The sequence below is a fragment of the Dasypus novemcinctus genome, chromosome 21, assembly GCF_030445035.2.
Source record: "Dasypus novemcinctus isolate mDasNov1 chromosome 21, mDasNov1.1.hap2, whole genome shotgun sequence".
Lineage (NCBI taxonomy): Eukaryota > Metazoa > Chordata > Mammalia > Cingulata > Dasypodidae > Dasypus > Dasypus novemcinctus.
In genome coordinates this window covers 23,172,595-23,185,902 of record NC_080693.1, presented here as the reverse complement: position 1 = coordinate 23,185,902, position 13,308 = coordinate 23,172,595, and the positions used below count along the sequence as shown (strand labels likewise).

At 37.8% G+C, this 13,308-nt stretch overlaps 1 long non-coding RNA gene across 4 annotated transcripts in view; it reads right to left on the bottom strand.

The window, feature by feature from the left end:
* LOC101434066 (uncharacterized) overlaps positions 1 to 13,308 on the bottom strand; it is a 59,208-nt gene that overhangs the window by 32,702 nt on the left and 13,198 nt on the right. For all 4 annotated transcript variants that reach the window (XR_009182321.1, XR_009182323.1, XR_011646783.1 and 1 more), the window contains exon 3: positions 9,960 to 10,054. This is a non-coding gene — a long non-coding RNA (uncharacterized lncRNA). The remainder of the gene's footprint in view (positions 1 to 9,959; positions 10,055 to 13,308) is intronic.

Genomic DNA, 13,308 nt, shown 5'->3' with positions numbered 1-13,308 from the left:
AAATTTAAATGAATATTCCTGTCAACAGGGCAATCTAGTTCAGTCATTCCTTAGACTTTGAGTTACAGGTATCAGCGCTCAGAGTGTTTTCCTGGACTAAAACTCTATTACCACTGTAAGGAGGCTGTTTTTATGTTTTTAAAAAAGATCCTTCTATACTGTCCTCTTCCATATTAACACCTATTAATATATCTGGAAATCATTTTGTAAAACGCTACTCTATACAACAGACTTGCTATAGAAACGGTTACCATCAGTTCATTATTTACATGTATTATGTGATCATTAAAGAAAATTACAAAAAAAAAATTTTTAATTTGTTATTCTAGTAAACGTACCAGACTAGAAGTCCAAAGGCCAAACTTTTAGACATCTTTCGGCCTCTATCTATATGAAGTCAAGCCGGTTTTTGGCACCTTTTTTGATCTTTGATTCATAAAATGTCATGCCAAGTAAGCTCTAACATCTTTGCCAGCACAATTCATAAGTGGTTAAAAAAATGTCAGGACTAAATCCTAAGTTTTATGTATTATCTTTCTCAAAGAAAGTCATATAAGTTCTTCTAGGCTGAATTTTGCATGTTTGTGTGTATGTGCATGAGCATATGTTTTAGAAAATAAAAAAAGGACATGTGATAGAAAAAACTTCTTCCATAAAGAAGAGAATGAGTAGAGAAAGCTAACAGACACTTTTAAACAGACATATCTGACAGAAAACATAAAAAGTGAGACCCAAAATAAGTCACCTCAACAATTTGGGTTATGTGGCCTTTCATGAAGCTGAAACACTGGCTGTGGCCACAGTTACCTACTTCTAGTAATATTAACAAGCCATGAATGAAACTGATGCTTTAGATTTATAGACACTTTTCTTTTGAAAGAGGAATATAAAACATTGCATTTAGCCTAAAAACTTTTTGAGAAGTTGGCAGGAGCATCACCATTCCTTGGGTGGGAAACCACAGCCCAGTGAATCTACAACCCTGCTACTAATTTTGATTAAAAAAAAAAGAAGGAAAGAAAAGCTGGATAGCTAGTTAAATAGTAGATGAACACAGGTAAAAAATCCCCCCCTAACCAGACAACAGTTAGGAAACTCATAAATCCCCCAAACCAGTATAGCTGAGCAGCGTTCAGCTTCAGATATAAATGAATGGAAGAATGAATGAATGAACAAACGAATGAATTCTTTCAATATCTCAGAATGCCATGCTTTCCTAATTCACACAACTATCGTTTTTTTATTTCCTGTACCATCTTGAAAACCATGAAGTAGCAATTTTAAGTAAGAAACTGCGGCTGGGGCGGCTTGCACCCCGACGCTGACGGGGGGGTTTGGAGGGGTCAGCTGGCCGCAAAGGCGTCTGAGGCTGCGGCAGACAGCCTCAGAGGGGCTCTCAGGCGTGGAGGACGCGCGGCGAGGGGAGAAAGAATGCCGCGGAGACCAGGTCTGGTACGCAAGTCCGGTTTATTGCGGAAGGGGACACAGCTTTATAAGGTTAGGGACTGCGTGGAGGGATTTGATAGGTGCGGGCGGGTACTGCTTCCTGATAGGTGATTGTAAGCGGTTGCTAGGCAGAGGGCTGGCTGAGAGGTTTGGAATAGGGGAGGGGAAAGGGGGAGTGAGAGCTGGCCGGATGTTGGGCTAGGCGGGAGATAGAAAGGGGGAGGGCAGCGCCGGCCAGCTGCTAGCAGCAAAGGCCTAGTCAGGTGTGGTCACCTTATCTAGGCCCAGTGGGCAGAGGCGGTATCACTTCTTGCCGCACCGTTTGCTACTGTGGCAAGCCGGGCGCCCTTCCTCCCACAAGAAACAGTTAGCTTAATTAAGTACTTCTTCTGTATGAATAAAAGGGCAAAATAGGGAAGTGGTTGTGGCTAAACTGATAGAGCGTCCGCCCACCATATAGAGGGTCCAGGGTTCGATACCCAGGGCCTCCTGACCCATGTGGTGAGCTGGCCCACGCGCAATGCTGCTGCGCAAAGAGTGCCATGCCACACAGGGGTGTCCCCCGCGTCGGGGTGCCCCATGCACATGGAGTGCACCCTGCAAGGAGAACTGCCCTGCGAAAAAAGTGCAGCCTGCCCAGGAGTGGTGCTACACACACGGAGAGCTGACACAGCAAGATGATGCAATAAGAAAAAAAGCAACACAGTTTCCCGGTGCCACATGACAAGAATGCAAGCGGGCATAGAAAAAAACACAGCAAATGGACACAGAGAGCAGACAATGGGAGGGAAGGAAAAGAAATAAAACAAATCTAAAAAAAAAAAAAAAGGCAAAATATTTGCTTTTTAGCCAATGCAATATCAGTAATTCATATCTATGTGTTTCAAATTAGTGGTAATTGTCAAAAAGCAGAAAACTCTACTACTTTCTTAAGGACACTCCTCAAAAATAAAAATTGATAGAAGCTGTGATAGGAATTATACAGGAAAATATGTATACAAGAATTTTAATTGTGGGAACTACTAATTACATCATGGTCCTAACGAGCTGTGTCTTTTGTGCTTTACACAACCCACCCTTGTAATCTCTGGTTTTGTTGGGATTTCAGAATCAGACCAAGCAAGCATATGTTGAACTACAATCCAATATGAAAAATAAAGCACAGATTCAAAATGACTCAGGGATTTAAACATAAAAAATAAAATTGTAAAAGTATCACAGATGAAAACATAGGACTTAATAATATTTAAGTAGGGAAAATTTTTCTAAGTGAGACTGAAAATTGAGGCCATGAAGGAAAAGATAATCTATAATTTTTTTTTAAATCTGTAAAATACAATTACAAATTAACAGTGGCAAATAAGGAAGACAAATAATATAGAGCAAAGAAAAAAGAGAAACACTAATCACTTGAAGTAAATGAAAAGATCCTTGATTTCAGACTAGTAAAAGATATGCATATTAAAACAAGATACTGTTTTTCATTTATCAGATTAGGAAACTGACAAAACAGCTTTGCAAAAGATGAGGAAGTAGGCACTCCTACGTTATTTGTAGGAATGCAGAAAGGTTCAACTAATTGCCATGTTGCCTTCTAAACAGCTATCAGAATTTAAAAGGCAGATTCTGTGAAGAGAAATTTCTCCTACAGATATATATTCACACATCTATACGAAGACTTAGAAATAATTATGTTTATAACAGCCTGAAATTGGAAGTATCCTAAAGGTTCATCAGCAAGGAACTAGTGCATCTATACGATGGAATGTTTTGCAGCCTAAAAAATAAAGAAAAAGAAAAAGAAGAGCTTTATGTATTGATGTAATTATAATTAAAACTTTTGAGTGCTTACTGAGTGTCAAGCACTATTATAAATGTTTACATGAATTATTTGATATGAAATAATCTCTAAAATACAGTGTTAAACAAAAAAGAGGGGGGAAGGAAGGAGAAAGGAAAAGAAGAAGCAAGAAGCTAAACAGTGAAGATAATATGTTAAAAATCATAAATTTTTTTTGTATAAACACTGAAATTTTCTGGAAGGATACATAAACAACTGATTTGAGGGGGGACTTGCTTTTCATTGAATATTGTTTCTATTGTTTGACTCTATCATATAATAATAAAAGCACAAGCTTCAGAACCATATGTATAGCATGAACCCTTTATAGTCAAAAGAATTCCATGTGTGCGTGTGTGCATGCATGTGTGCATGCGTGTGTGTGTGTGGGGGGTACAGGCCTAGCAAAGTCTGGGGTGGTAGGTACCAAGCCGTCAAACTTGGTCAACTACGGAGTTTGACTTCCACCTTCGTCATATCTTCTCATAAGACTTTTAGAATCAAGCGATGCCTGGCCAAGAAACAAAAACAGAATCGCCCCATTCCTCAATGGGTTTGAATGAAAACTGGGAATAAAATCAGGTACAACTCCAAGAGGAGACACTGGAGAAGAACCACGCTATGTCTGTAAGGAATCGCACAATATGCTGTACCAAGTTCACGAGCATCTTGCCATATGAAGTTGAAAAAAACACCCTTTCTAAAGAGCTGGACTTATTTTATTGGAGGAAAACGCTGTTTTTTGTTTGTTTCTGTGCTTGGGCATCAATAAGTTGGTTCAGTAATATGAGACCTTTTGGGGAGAAAAAAGGTGGTTTATTACAACGAATGGGATGGAATCAGATGGGGATGAAGAAGAAAGGAGAGGACTCACAGGTAAAAACCAACAGTAAGTGTATAAGGCAGAAAGCGGCATTATAATAAAAATAAAGAAAGTTTTAAAATTAGGCAGATACTAGTCACACATTCAAACAAATGTTAAGGATGAACCAGCTTAATCAAAGAACGTCAACTTGAAAAGGAGTAAAATTTGTTGATTATGTTCTGTAGATGAGTAACCAAAGAACAGAATCACAGACTCAATCTAGAAGGGGCTTCAGAGATTCCCTAAACCACTTATTTGTCTTCCTGACAAGGAAGTTAAGGCCCTAAGTGGCTAAATAAAAAATCACTCCTCTGGTTAACGGCAGCCCTTCCTACTCTAGGCCAGGCTTTCCCACCCACCTACCCAACACTCCAGGGACTTTCAGCTCCCAGGGTTTACTGGGCTTCTCCACCCCGAGAGGCCCAGCACTGCTCATTTAACTTGGCCATTCTCAGAATTCTGTTTCAAAACAATAATACTAGTAATGCTGGTAATGTAATTTAGTATATTCCCAAAGACTCTGTAAATCTGAGAAAATTGGAAAACTAACAAACTGGAAACACTGTACCTCTGTTTTATGTGTTTTAATTTTTGAAATTAACCTATTGAGAGTACAAAGTATCAAGAGTTAGGCTGAGCATGGAAGGAGAATAAATAGATTGGTGACCCTTCTGCATAGTACACTTACTGTATAGGGCCAAAGACTCGTGCAGGCAAAGATCTCTATTGCATGAGTGTGGACGTGTGGGCTGGTGGTAGTTTCAGGGAGATGGGGAGTGGGGTGGGGTGCGGCTGAGGCTAGGAAGGACAAAAGAGGGCACCCCGGCAGTTGCTGGTGCCGGAGACCTCCTCTTCCACCAACTTACTGAATAACCAAGAAAAGGTCAGAACAGATGAAGGAAAAGGAAGTTCTGGCTACCATAGCACTTTGTCATCTACTAGGCTGATTTTACAAGTAATTCTAGACAATTCCTAGACACACTAAGCTGTAAATGAAATCTGGTCCTGATAAATACATATTCCCAATGTCTTAAGCCCAGCTTCTCCGCTGTCACCTGGTCAGCACTCTGAAGCTCAGCCAGAGGGAAATTGTTGCCATTCCCATTGGACACCCTCCCCACACCCCCAGCCCCTGGGATTTCTCTTTATTTCGTAGAAGGTCTAAGAATTTAGGTAAGTCAATGAATGAAAAGCTCTAGAGAAGGAAGAAGTTTACAGATAATTCTTCTCCATGCCATAACAGAAGTACTGCAAGGAGATAGTTTAAGGTTCTAGAAGCCAGACACTAGTTTGGCTCACATGGCATCTTGCCAACGAATTCTACTGAATATCTACTACCCAGGTCATGTCTTCACCTTCCTCAAAGCACTGATCATATTTTGCAAACATCACTTTAGTAGCAAAATTAACTGTGTGTTCTGACTTAACTTCTTTATATTATTATAAATTCCACAAAGGGAGGACTAGACTCACAACTGCATGCTCCTCACACTGACGAGAATGCCTTCCCTGTACGTTCTCAATGGTACCAGTGATGATAGTAAGAGCGGCTGATCTTAAGGAGGGCTCCCTACAGCCTCTATGCTTATAATTTAATCCTCACAACAATTCTACAAGCAACATGTTCTTGTTTTATTTTGTTTGTAAGAGTTACTAGGGATTGAACCCAAGACCTCATACATGCGAGGCAGGCGCTCGACCACTATTTTTTTTTGGAAAGTTGTCCTTTTAACAGTCCTATTTTACAAATGAGAAAATGAGACAGAGAGAGCTTAAGTAATGTGTCCAAGGTTACAGAGTTTGCCCTCTCATTGCATGCCCACCATGATGGGAAGCTGGTCTCATGAGGTGCTTTATGTATTTTTTCCTCCAACTTTCTTAATAACCTTGCAAAGTCAGTATAATTGATCCTACTTTATAGATAAGGAAACGAAGGTCCAGAAAGACTAAACTTTCTTGAGGAAGTTGCACAGCTGGTTCCAAAGCCAGTATTGTTTGCACTCTGCCACAGGTGCCCAGACTTGTGGGTTTCATGGACCAGTGATAATTCTAAACAAATTGGAGACTTAGATAGTGTTATCAATAGCATACTTTGCCATGAATGGATATTCAGAACAACAAGTAACACTACCAACTACTTTTATTGTTATAGTGAAAAAATGAGATTTAAGATAAAAAAGTAGAAAGGACAATATAACAACACATAAATCATAAAATGTATACAGATAGAAATAATATCTTCTCATTTTTTAAAAAAAAATCTTACCAGGCACCAGTGAAAACATTTTCAAGAACAGGTAAAGTGTTTGAAAACTATTTCACCTCCACTGGAGCCAAAAGGGTAGCTCAAAAATCTATTCTGTTAACCTCTCCAGACCTATCCTATGTTCATTTGAGTTTGGAATATAGTGATTATCTGTCTGCCTGTCTATCCATCATCTATCAATTGATCAATTTATCATCTATGTCCCAATCTATCTATCCCTCTCTCCAATTATCATCTATCTACATCCTTAACTATGTCCTTATCTATCTTTGCCCCAATTCTATCTTTTCCCAAAAAAATACCAAGTAAAGTTATTTATAGATTTCTTTAAAAATTATTTCTACAGGCTTTCTCCCAAGATACCAAAATACCTTATTTCTACAGGCTTTCTCCCAAAACAACAAAATATCTTTTGATATGGAACCCCATTTTTAAAGAGATTTTTAAAATTCCCTTGAAAGCAGTAAGGGCATTACCCTTGAAAACCCAACAAAAAAGGCAAGCTTCACTTAAAGCCACTTCTAAGAATAATTTTAAGACTACCTGAAATTTCACGTGCAGCCTACCACAGCACACACCTTTTCTCAACTGGTAACGTAATTATAATTCCTAGCTCAAAGAAGTATTATGAATAAAAGTGAATGCCTTTCAGCAATTTTACATTCTCTGGCTGCAGGATTTTGGTTTAGAAATTGCAAACTAACCAATTCAAAAGCACATGATTTCCTTTTTAATTTCACATTGATTTTTGCCAATAGAAAACTACTTATTCAGGAAAGAGCAATAACATCTTATGTTCAAACTCTATGAATTAAATTGTTTAGAAGGCATTTTCAGAGGGTTTATCACCCTGGCAACTGTCTGTGTTCCTCAAAAAACTTCACAAATGCAGAAAAGCATAAATTTATTAGGTAAAATATCACAAAATTTCAACTACCCAGCACAGTAAAGGAATGTGATATTCAAATAGTCACATTCAAAAGTCACCAATATTAATTATACCTCGAGAAAAAAAAATGATTAAGAAATCACTCTATTGGTTCTTTATGGGCACATTTTTCCTAAGAATGATAACATCATATAATATACCTAATAAACCACAGTGAACACTGTTTAATCTCTCTGGCGATTAAAAAGATTCCTCAGGTTTTGCATTATAAACAGGATTTGTCTTGGCACTAGAGCAAATCCCAATTAATAGGGAGTTCTAGCTGAGGACATGCCAGATAACAGCTGAATGTATTATTTCCACTAAAGTGGAATTCATTTTTTTAAGAATCTGGGTTTGGGGCTACAGAGTCCTGTGTTTGAATCCTGGCTATTTCATTTCAAGGCTGTGAGGTCCCGGCAAGTTCCTGAAGTTCTCAAAGATCCTACTCCTCTGTATCAAAAAAACACCTCTGCTGGAGAGCTTGGTTCTCTTTCCAGCTCCCTCAGTGACTTGAGGTGCAGAGTTTGACTCGGCCTCAATACCTTTTTTGTAAAGAAGGGAAAGAAGCTCCAAAACAAACTAATAATAGGAGGTTAGTAAGAAGACTGACAAGTTGCTATCTGAGGTATTTAAACCCGGCAGGACAGCAGCCATAGAATCATTAACTGGGAGAGGAAAAAAATCAGGGGAAGGAACAAAGGGGGAATTAAGGACAATTTTAAAAAGAGGGCTTCATAATATAGAAGCTACCTCCCTCTTTCCACTTATCAAAAGAAAAATGGGCTTCCAGAAAACACGGAAGGGTTAAGGGCGCCCCCATGTGGTGGATTATCTGACTTCCACCCCCCAGTACTGGTTGCAGTTACAGTAGAAACAGCCCCAACTATTTAGTCACAATGAGAACGTAAATAGGATTTTTAAGAAAGCTGTTATATTCCAATTGAGTTTTTACTTTTCTTAGGAAATTCTGAATTATATACATCGAGGTCCTTAAATAACTTCTTAATGTATTTAATTTCTAATCACTATTTTTAATAGTGCATAATTCAGCAAATTTGGAGAGAAATTCTAAGATCACCACAAAATCACAGTCTATGAGTTTTTAAAAAATGGTCAGGACTGTAATTATTTGGGAGAATAAAATCAATTTTTACTGTGGCATGTTTAAAACTGTCTATGATTGACAACTGGTAGAAATTATTAATAGAAAAAAAGGAAAAATCCTTAATTTATATATTTTTCTTGCCCTATAGGTTTGGCACATAAATATCCTAAGATGAATAACAGACAGTTACCTTAATAGAAGTTAGCAAATACAGTTAAGTTAAATAATAACTTAAGTTATTATTATTGTGTTATGGAATAATATTTACACACTTTTCTATATATGTGCTATACATAACTCTAAAATGAGTCAGTACATATATCTCATGTGCAGATTCCCCAGTCCTTAGAACTGAAAGTGTAAAAACTAGCCATTGCCCATCTGAAACTACCTGAGGTTTACATCTTAAGACCTGCTGATTTCAGTAAAATTAAAACTCTCCATATAATAGGATAGCTGCACAGTAACAAATGATAACAGATGAAGGGTAAAGTTACAACCTAAGTGTGAGAATATTCCAATTGTGTTGAAGACCCCAAATATTTATTGAAACTAAACTTTCATTTGAAACTTTAGTGGGTTAATAATTGAGTATTTGGAAAACCATGTGACTAATCTAAACCAACTTCTCTGGTAACACAAAGGGGTTATACTTGGGGAAAGACATTTTTTAAAACACCATATATTGTTATATTTAAAATCTATACTTCTACATTTTCCCGTATTTAAAATGGCAGAAACCATTTCCTGAGATACCAAGATTTGGGTCTTTAGCAAGAACTACTAACAATTTAAAGAAACGATGAAAGAAGATCAATTTGATGTCGATTTTCAAATACAAACTCAGGTTCAAAAGACCACATAACACATCACATGTAATTTTTTCTAAACTGATCACATTACGAAATTCTTTTTTTAAAAATGGTTTAATATGTGACAGTGTTGGAAGCTTGAGATGAAGGAACAACTTGCTTCCAGCAAGTGCACCCCCCCAACTCCCATCCCCCAAACTACAGGCAATGTCCATGCCTCTGGAAGAATCAAGTGACAAACAAGTCATTTCATTAATCTACAGAAACTGGTGTGGGGGAGAAAAGCATGGGTTCTACTGGTTCTACTGGTATTGGCCTCTCCAAGAAAATGTATCATTGAAAATGGAAGCTTTTCTGTTGGAGGAATGGCTAGCCATTTTCGAGGCAGTCTAAGGCAGGTAGCAAAGTAGGGTTCTGTGTAAATGCAGTACTGACAGAAAGCAATTAGCTTACTGCACTATACAGGTTACACCCAAATAAATTAATTCCTTCTGTAAATCTTGCTTTGCCAGCATATTCACTGTAAAACATATAACAGCACTTAAAATGGAAATCAAGATGACAGGCACTATTTTGGAAACCAGGTCTTCCTCAAGCTGTGGAAAAATCTGGTGGCCTAATTCCTTCCTTCCTTAAAATAATACTGCTTCTCCTCCCACTCTAGAAAAAGAGGTGGAAATGTTCACATGGATACATCTGATGTGTTGACACAGCGCTTAGCAATAAATCCTTCAAAAGGGCGATCTTTTCCTTCAGATTCTGCAACAAAGGTCTGATTGTCACCGTAAGCTGAAAAGAAAAGAACACAGCCTAAGTATTCTAGTCCAGAGGTGTATGATCTACTAAGCAAAACCACATGAACTCTCGTTACTTACTATGATCCTGTCAAGAAAGGGCTGGAAGAGACGCTTCGTCTACAAATGACAAAACTCGGGGTTGCGAGGAAGCCTGGTCTGGACCCCCACCTAAGCCGGTCCCCATTCTACAACCTGACCTGGGGCTGAACGTCTACCATGACCAGAGACCCCGACCTCAAGGGCAGCCCTTGGTCCAAATGCCCTCGCAACAGCCCGAAGTCTGTCATTTGAACATCTCCCCACTGATCCTGTTTTCCTGCCTTGGGATCATGAAGGAAAAGGATAATCCTTCTTCCACCCAACAGATGTTCAACTATTTTTAAAGCAGCAATTGTATGCCCCAAGCCCTCTTTCACCAGCAAAACCCCACAGGTCCCTCCACCATGCCTCAGATGACAAGGCCTCAGGTCCCACTGCCATCCTAGCCATTCTTCTCTAAACACACTGGTATATTCACATCCCACTGAAAGGTGTTGTACAAAAGGAACGTTGACCACCTGTGACTTCTTTTTCCAGGAGTGTGTCAATTGTCTCCAACATTCTACAGACTTGAAGGAAATTTTGGGTTGTGACTCTAAGTGCTACATTAAAGGGTCGAGGAGGGTTGAGGAGAGACTCTCTCAAGAATGTGGAAACAGCAAAAATAAAACTGCCTACATAAACAGAGACAAAATCAACCAAAGGTAAAATCACGGATGTGAAGTTACCTTAAAAAGACAGAGTCTCACAGGCTCGATGGGCTATTTTATTAAAAGCCATTACATGAGAGCAGTTGAAGCAGGTGCACCCTCCTTCGATGAATGGGGTCACAAAGAGAAGAAACAGCAGAACCCCAGAGGCTGGCCAGGGGCTGCACTCAGCAAGCAACCTTCCAAGCAAGGGGTTGCAGATAAGACAAGTCTAACCTGAACATCCTAACACCTCTGGGAACTGAGGAAAAACGACCCACAGTGTCTATGGGGAAACACCAAGAAAAGAGACCTCTGTTCATTCCCAGAGTAAAGAGCAAAACAAACAAAATAACACAATGTACACACAAAAGGCCTCTGAAAGAGTCTACAAAATTAAAGTCCAAAGAATTCAGGAGATAGAAGAGTATGTAACCATTAAAAAAGATGGCTCCTTACCAAAACTTTACAATTAACTCAAGAGAAACTCTGTACTCTGTACAATTTAAGCATGATCTCCTCATTCCCTATGCATACCCTGTCCCCCGTAACCCACCTTTTTTGAGGAGGTACTGGAGATTGAACCCAGGGCCTTGTACATGGCAAGCAGGTGCTCAACCACTGAGCTACATCTGCTCCCCATACCAATTCATTTTTAAGCAAATATAACCCTGATAACAAGCACTCATAGAGATTACAGAAAAAAGGAAGTCACACACCAATCTTACTTAAGGACTATAAATGTAATAAAAGCCTTTTAAAAAATATTAGCAAAGCAAATCAGAATTACATTTAAAAAACAGTGCAGTTGCGTAGTTTTAATGAATGAAATATGGGACATTTCCTATCTTACAGGGGGAGTTAATAATAAGTGGAAAAAACTAAAATAAAATTAAATGCCTACAACACCAAAATAAGCTTTACATGTTTTAAAGACTTGGGTTAAACAAACACACACACACATACACACACACAGGAAAAAAAGCTAAAAGAAAATTTAATTAGGAAAAATGTATAAATAATCTCTGGGTGAGAAAGGCCTTCCTAAGCATAACTTTGAACAAGAAAAGATCCATATATAAAAATATTCATAAATTCTATTAAATTTTTTTAAAAAGCACAAGTACATGTCAAAAAAAGTCACCTACAAAATCAAAAATAGCAAAAAAATCTGTACCAAATATGCCAGATCAAGGCTTAATATGATTAACATATATATAAAGAACACTTTTAAATTAAGAAATAATAAGATTAGTTTAAGGATATATATATAGGCAATTTGTAAGTCAAGAAATGCAAATATATAATAAAATATGAAAAGACATTCAATGGCATAAGTAGTCAAAAATCCGTATTAAACTATTGTGACATGATACTTTCACCTAACAGAATGACAGATTTTTAAAGCTAATCAGAATTAGTGTAGAAATGTAATGCAATATATATGTTTAAAGACTTAAAAGTTTTACAAACCACTCAGAAACTCCACATAGAATTTATACTAACATAGGCAATAATTCAGCCACTGAAAAATAGTTTATAATCAGAAATAATCTGTTTAAGAAAACATTGGTTAAATGGGTCAGACATCTAAATATTTAAAAAATGAAACCATATATTTAGTAAAATTAAACAGGAATAAATTCCTTTATAATCCAGAAATAGCAAAAATCTAGCTATGACTAAAAATAAAGGAATAAAAAAATCGATAGTCAACCTCTTTCAAAAAAAAACCAACTTTCACATGAAAAAAAAAATACCAAAAGCAAGGTCAAACCACAAATGATAAAAGGGGAGAAAATAATTACAATATACAACAAAGACCTAATTTCATAAAATATAAGGCATGCTTAAAAGTCAAGACTAAAGAGATGAACAAGGCAACAGAAAAGTAGACAGAAGACAAGAAAAAAGTTCACAGAAAGACATATACAAATAGCCCCATAACATGAGAAAACACTGCACTCACAATGAGAAATGCAAGTTTAAAAGGACACAGAAACAGCGCCCTCTGTTGGCAGGCTATGAAGAACAGGCACTCTCACACATTCCTGGAGGAGGTGCCAAGGGCGACAGCCACTAGGGAGGGGACTTTGGAAACAGGCAACAAAACTGCATATATGCCTTTATCCTGTGGCCCTGAAATCTGAGTTCAAAGAATTCATCCTTGAAAGATACCTCCACAAATATGGGGCATGGGGTGGGGAAGTTCAAGGCTATTTATTACAGCAAAACACTGGAAATGTTCTAAATGGCCATCCTTAGAAGAATGATTAAATGAACTATGAAACATCCACAAATAGGGTACTATGCAGCCATGAAGAAGAACAAAGAAGATCTCTATGAATTTATGGAATGATTTCTAGGCTGTATTGGTAAGTGAAAAGAACAAGGTACAGAGGAGTATATAGAGTATGCTACCTTTTGTGGAAGAAAGAGAAATAATAGACACACACACATAGATACATTACATACTATACATACATACATACATACCTATTTCTCAGGAAACTGCGCA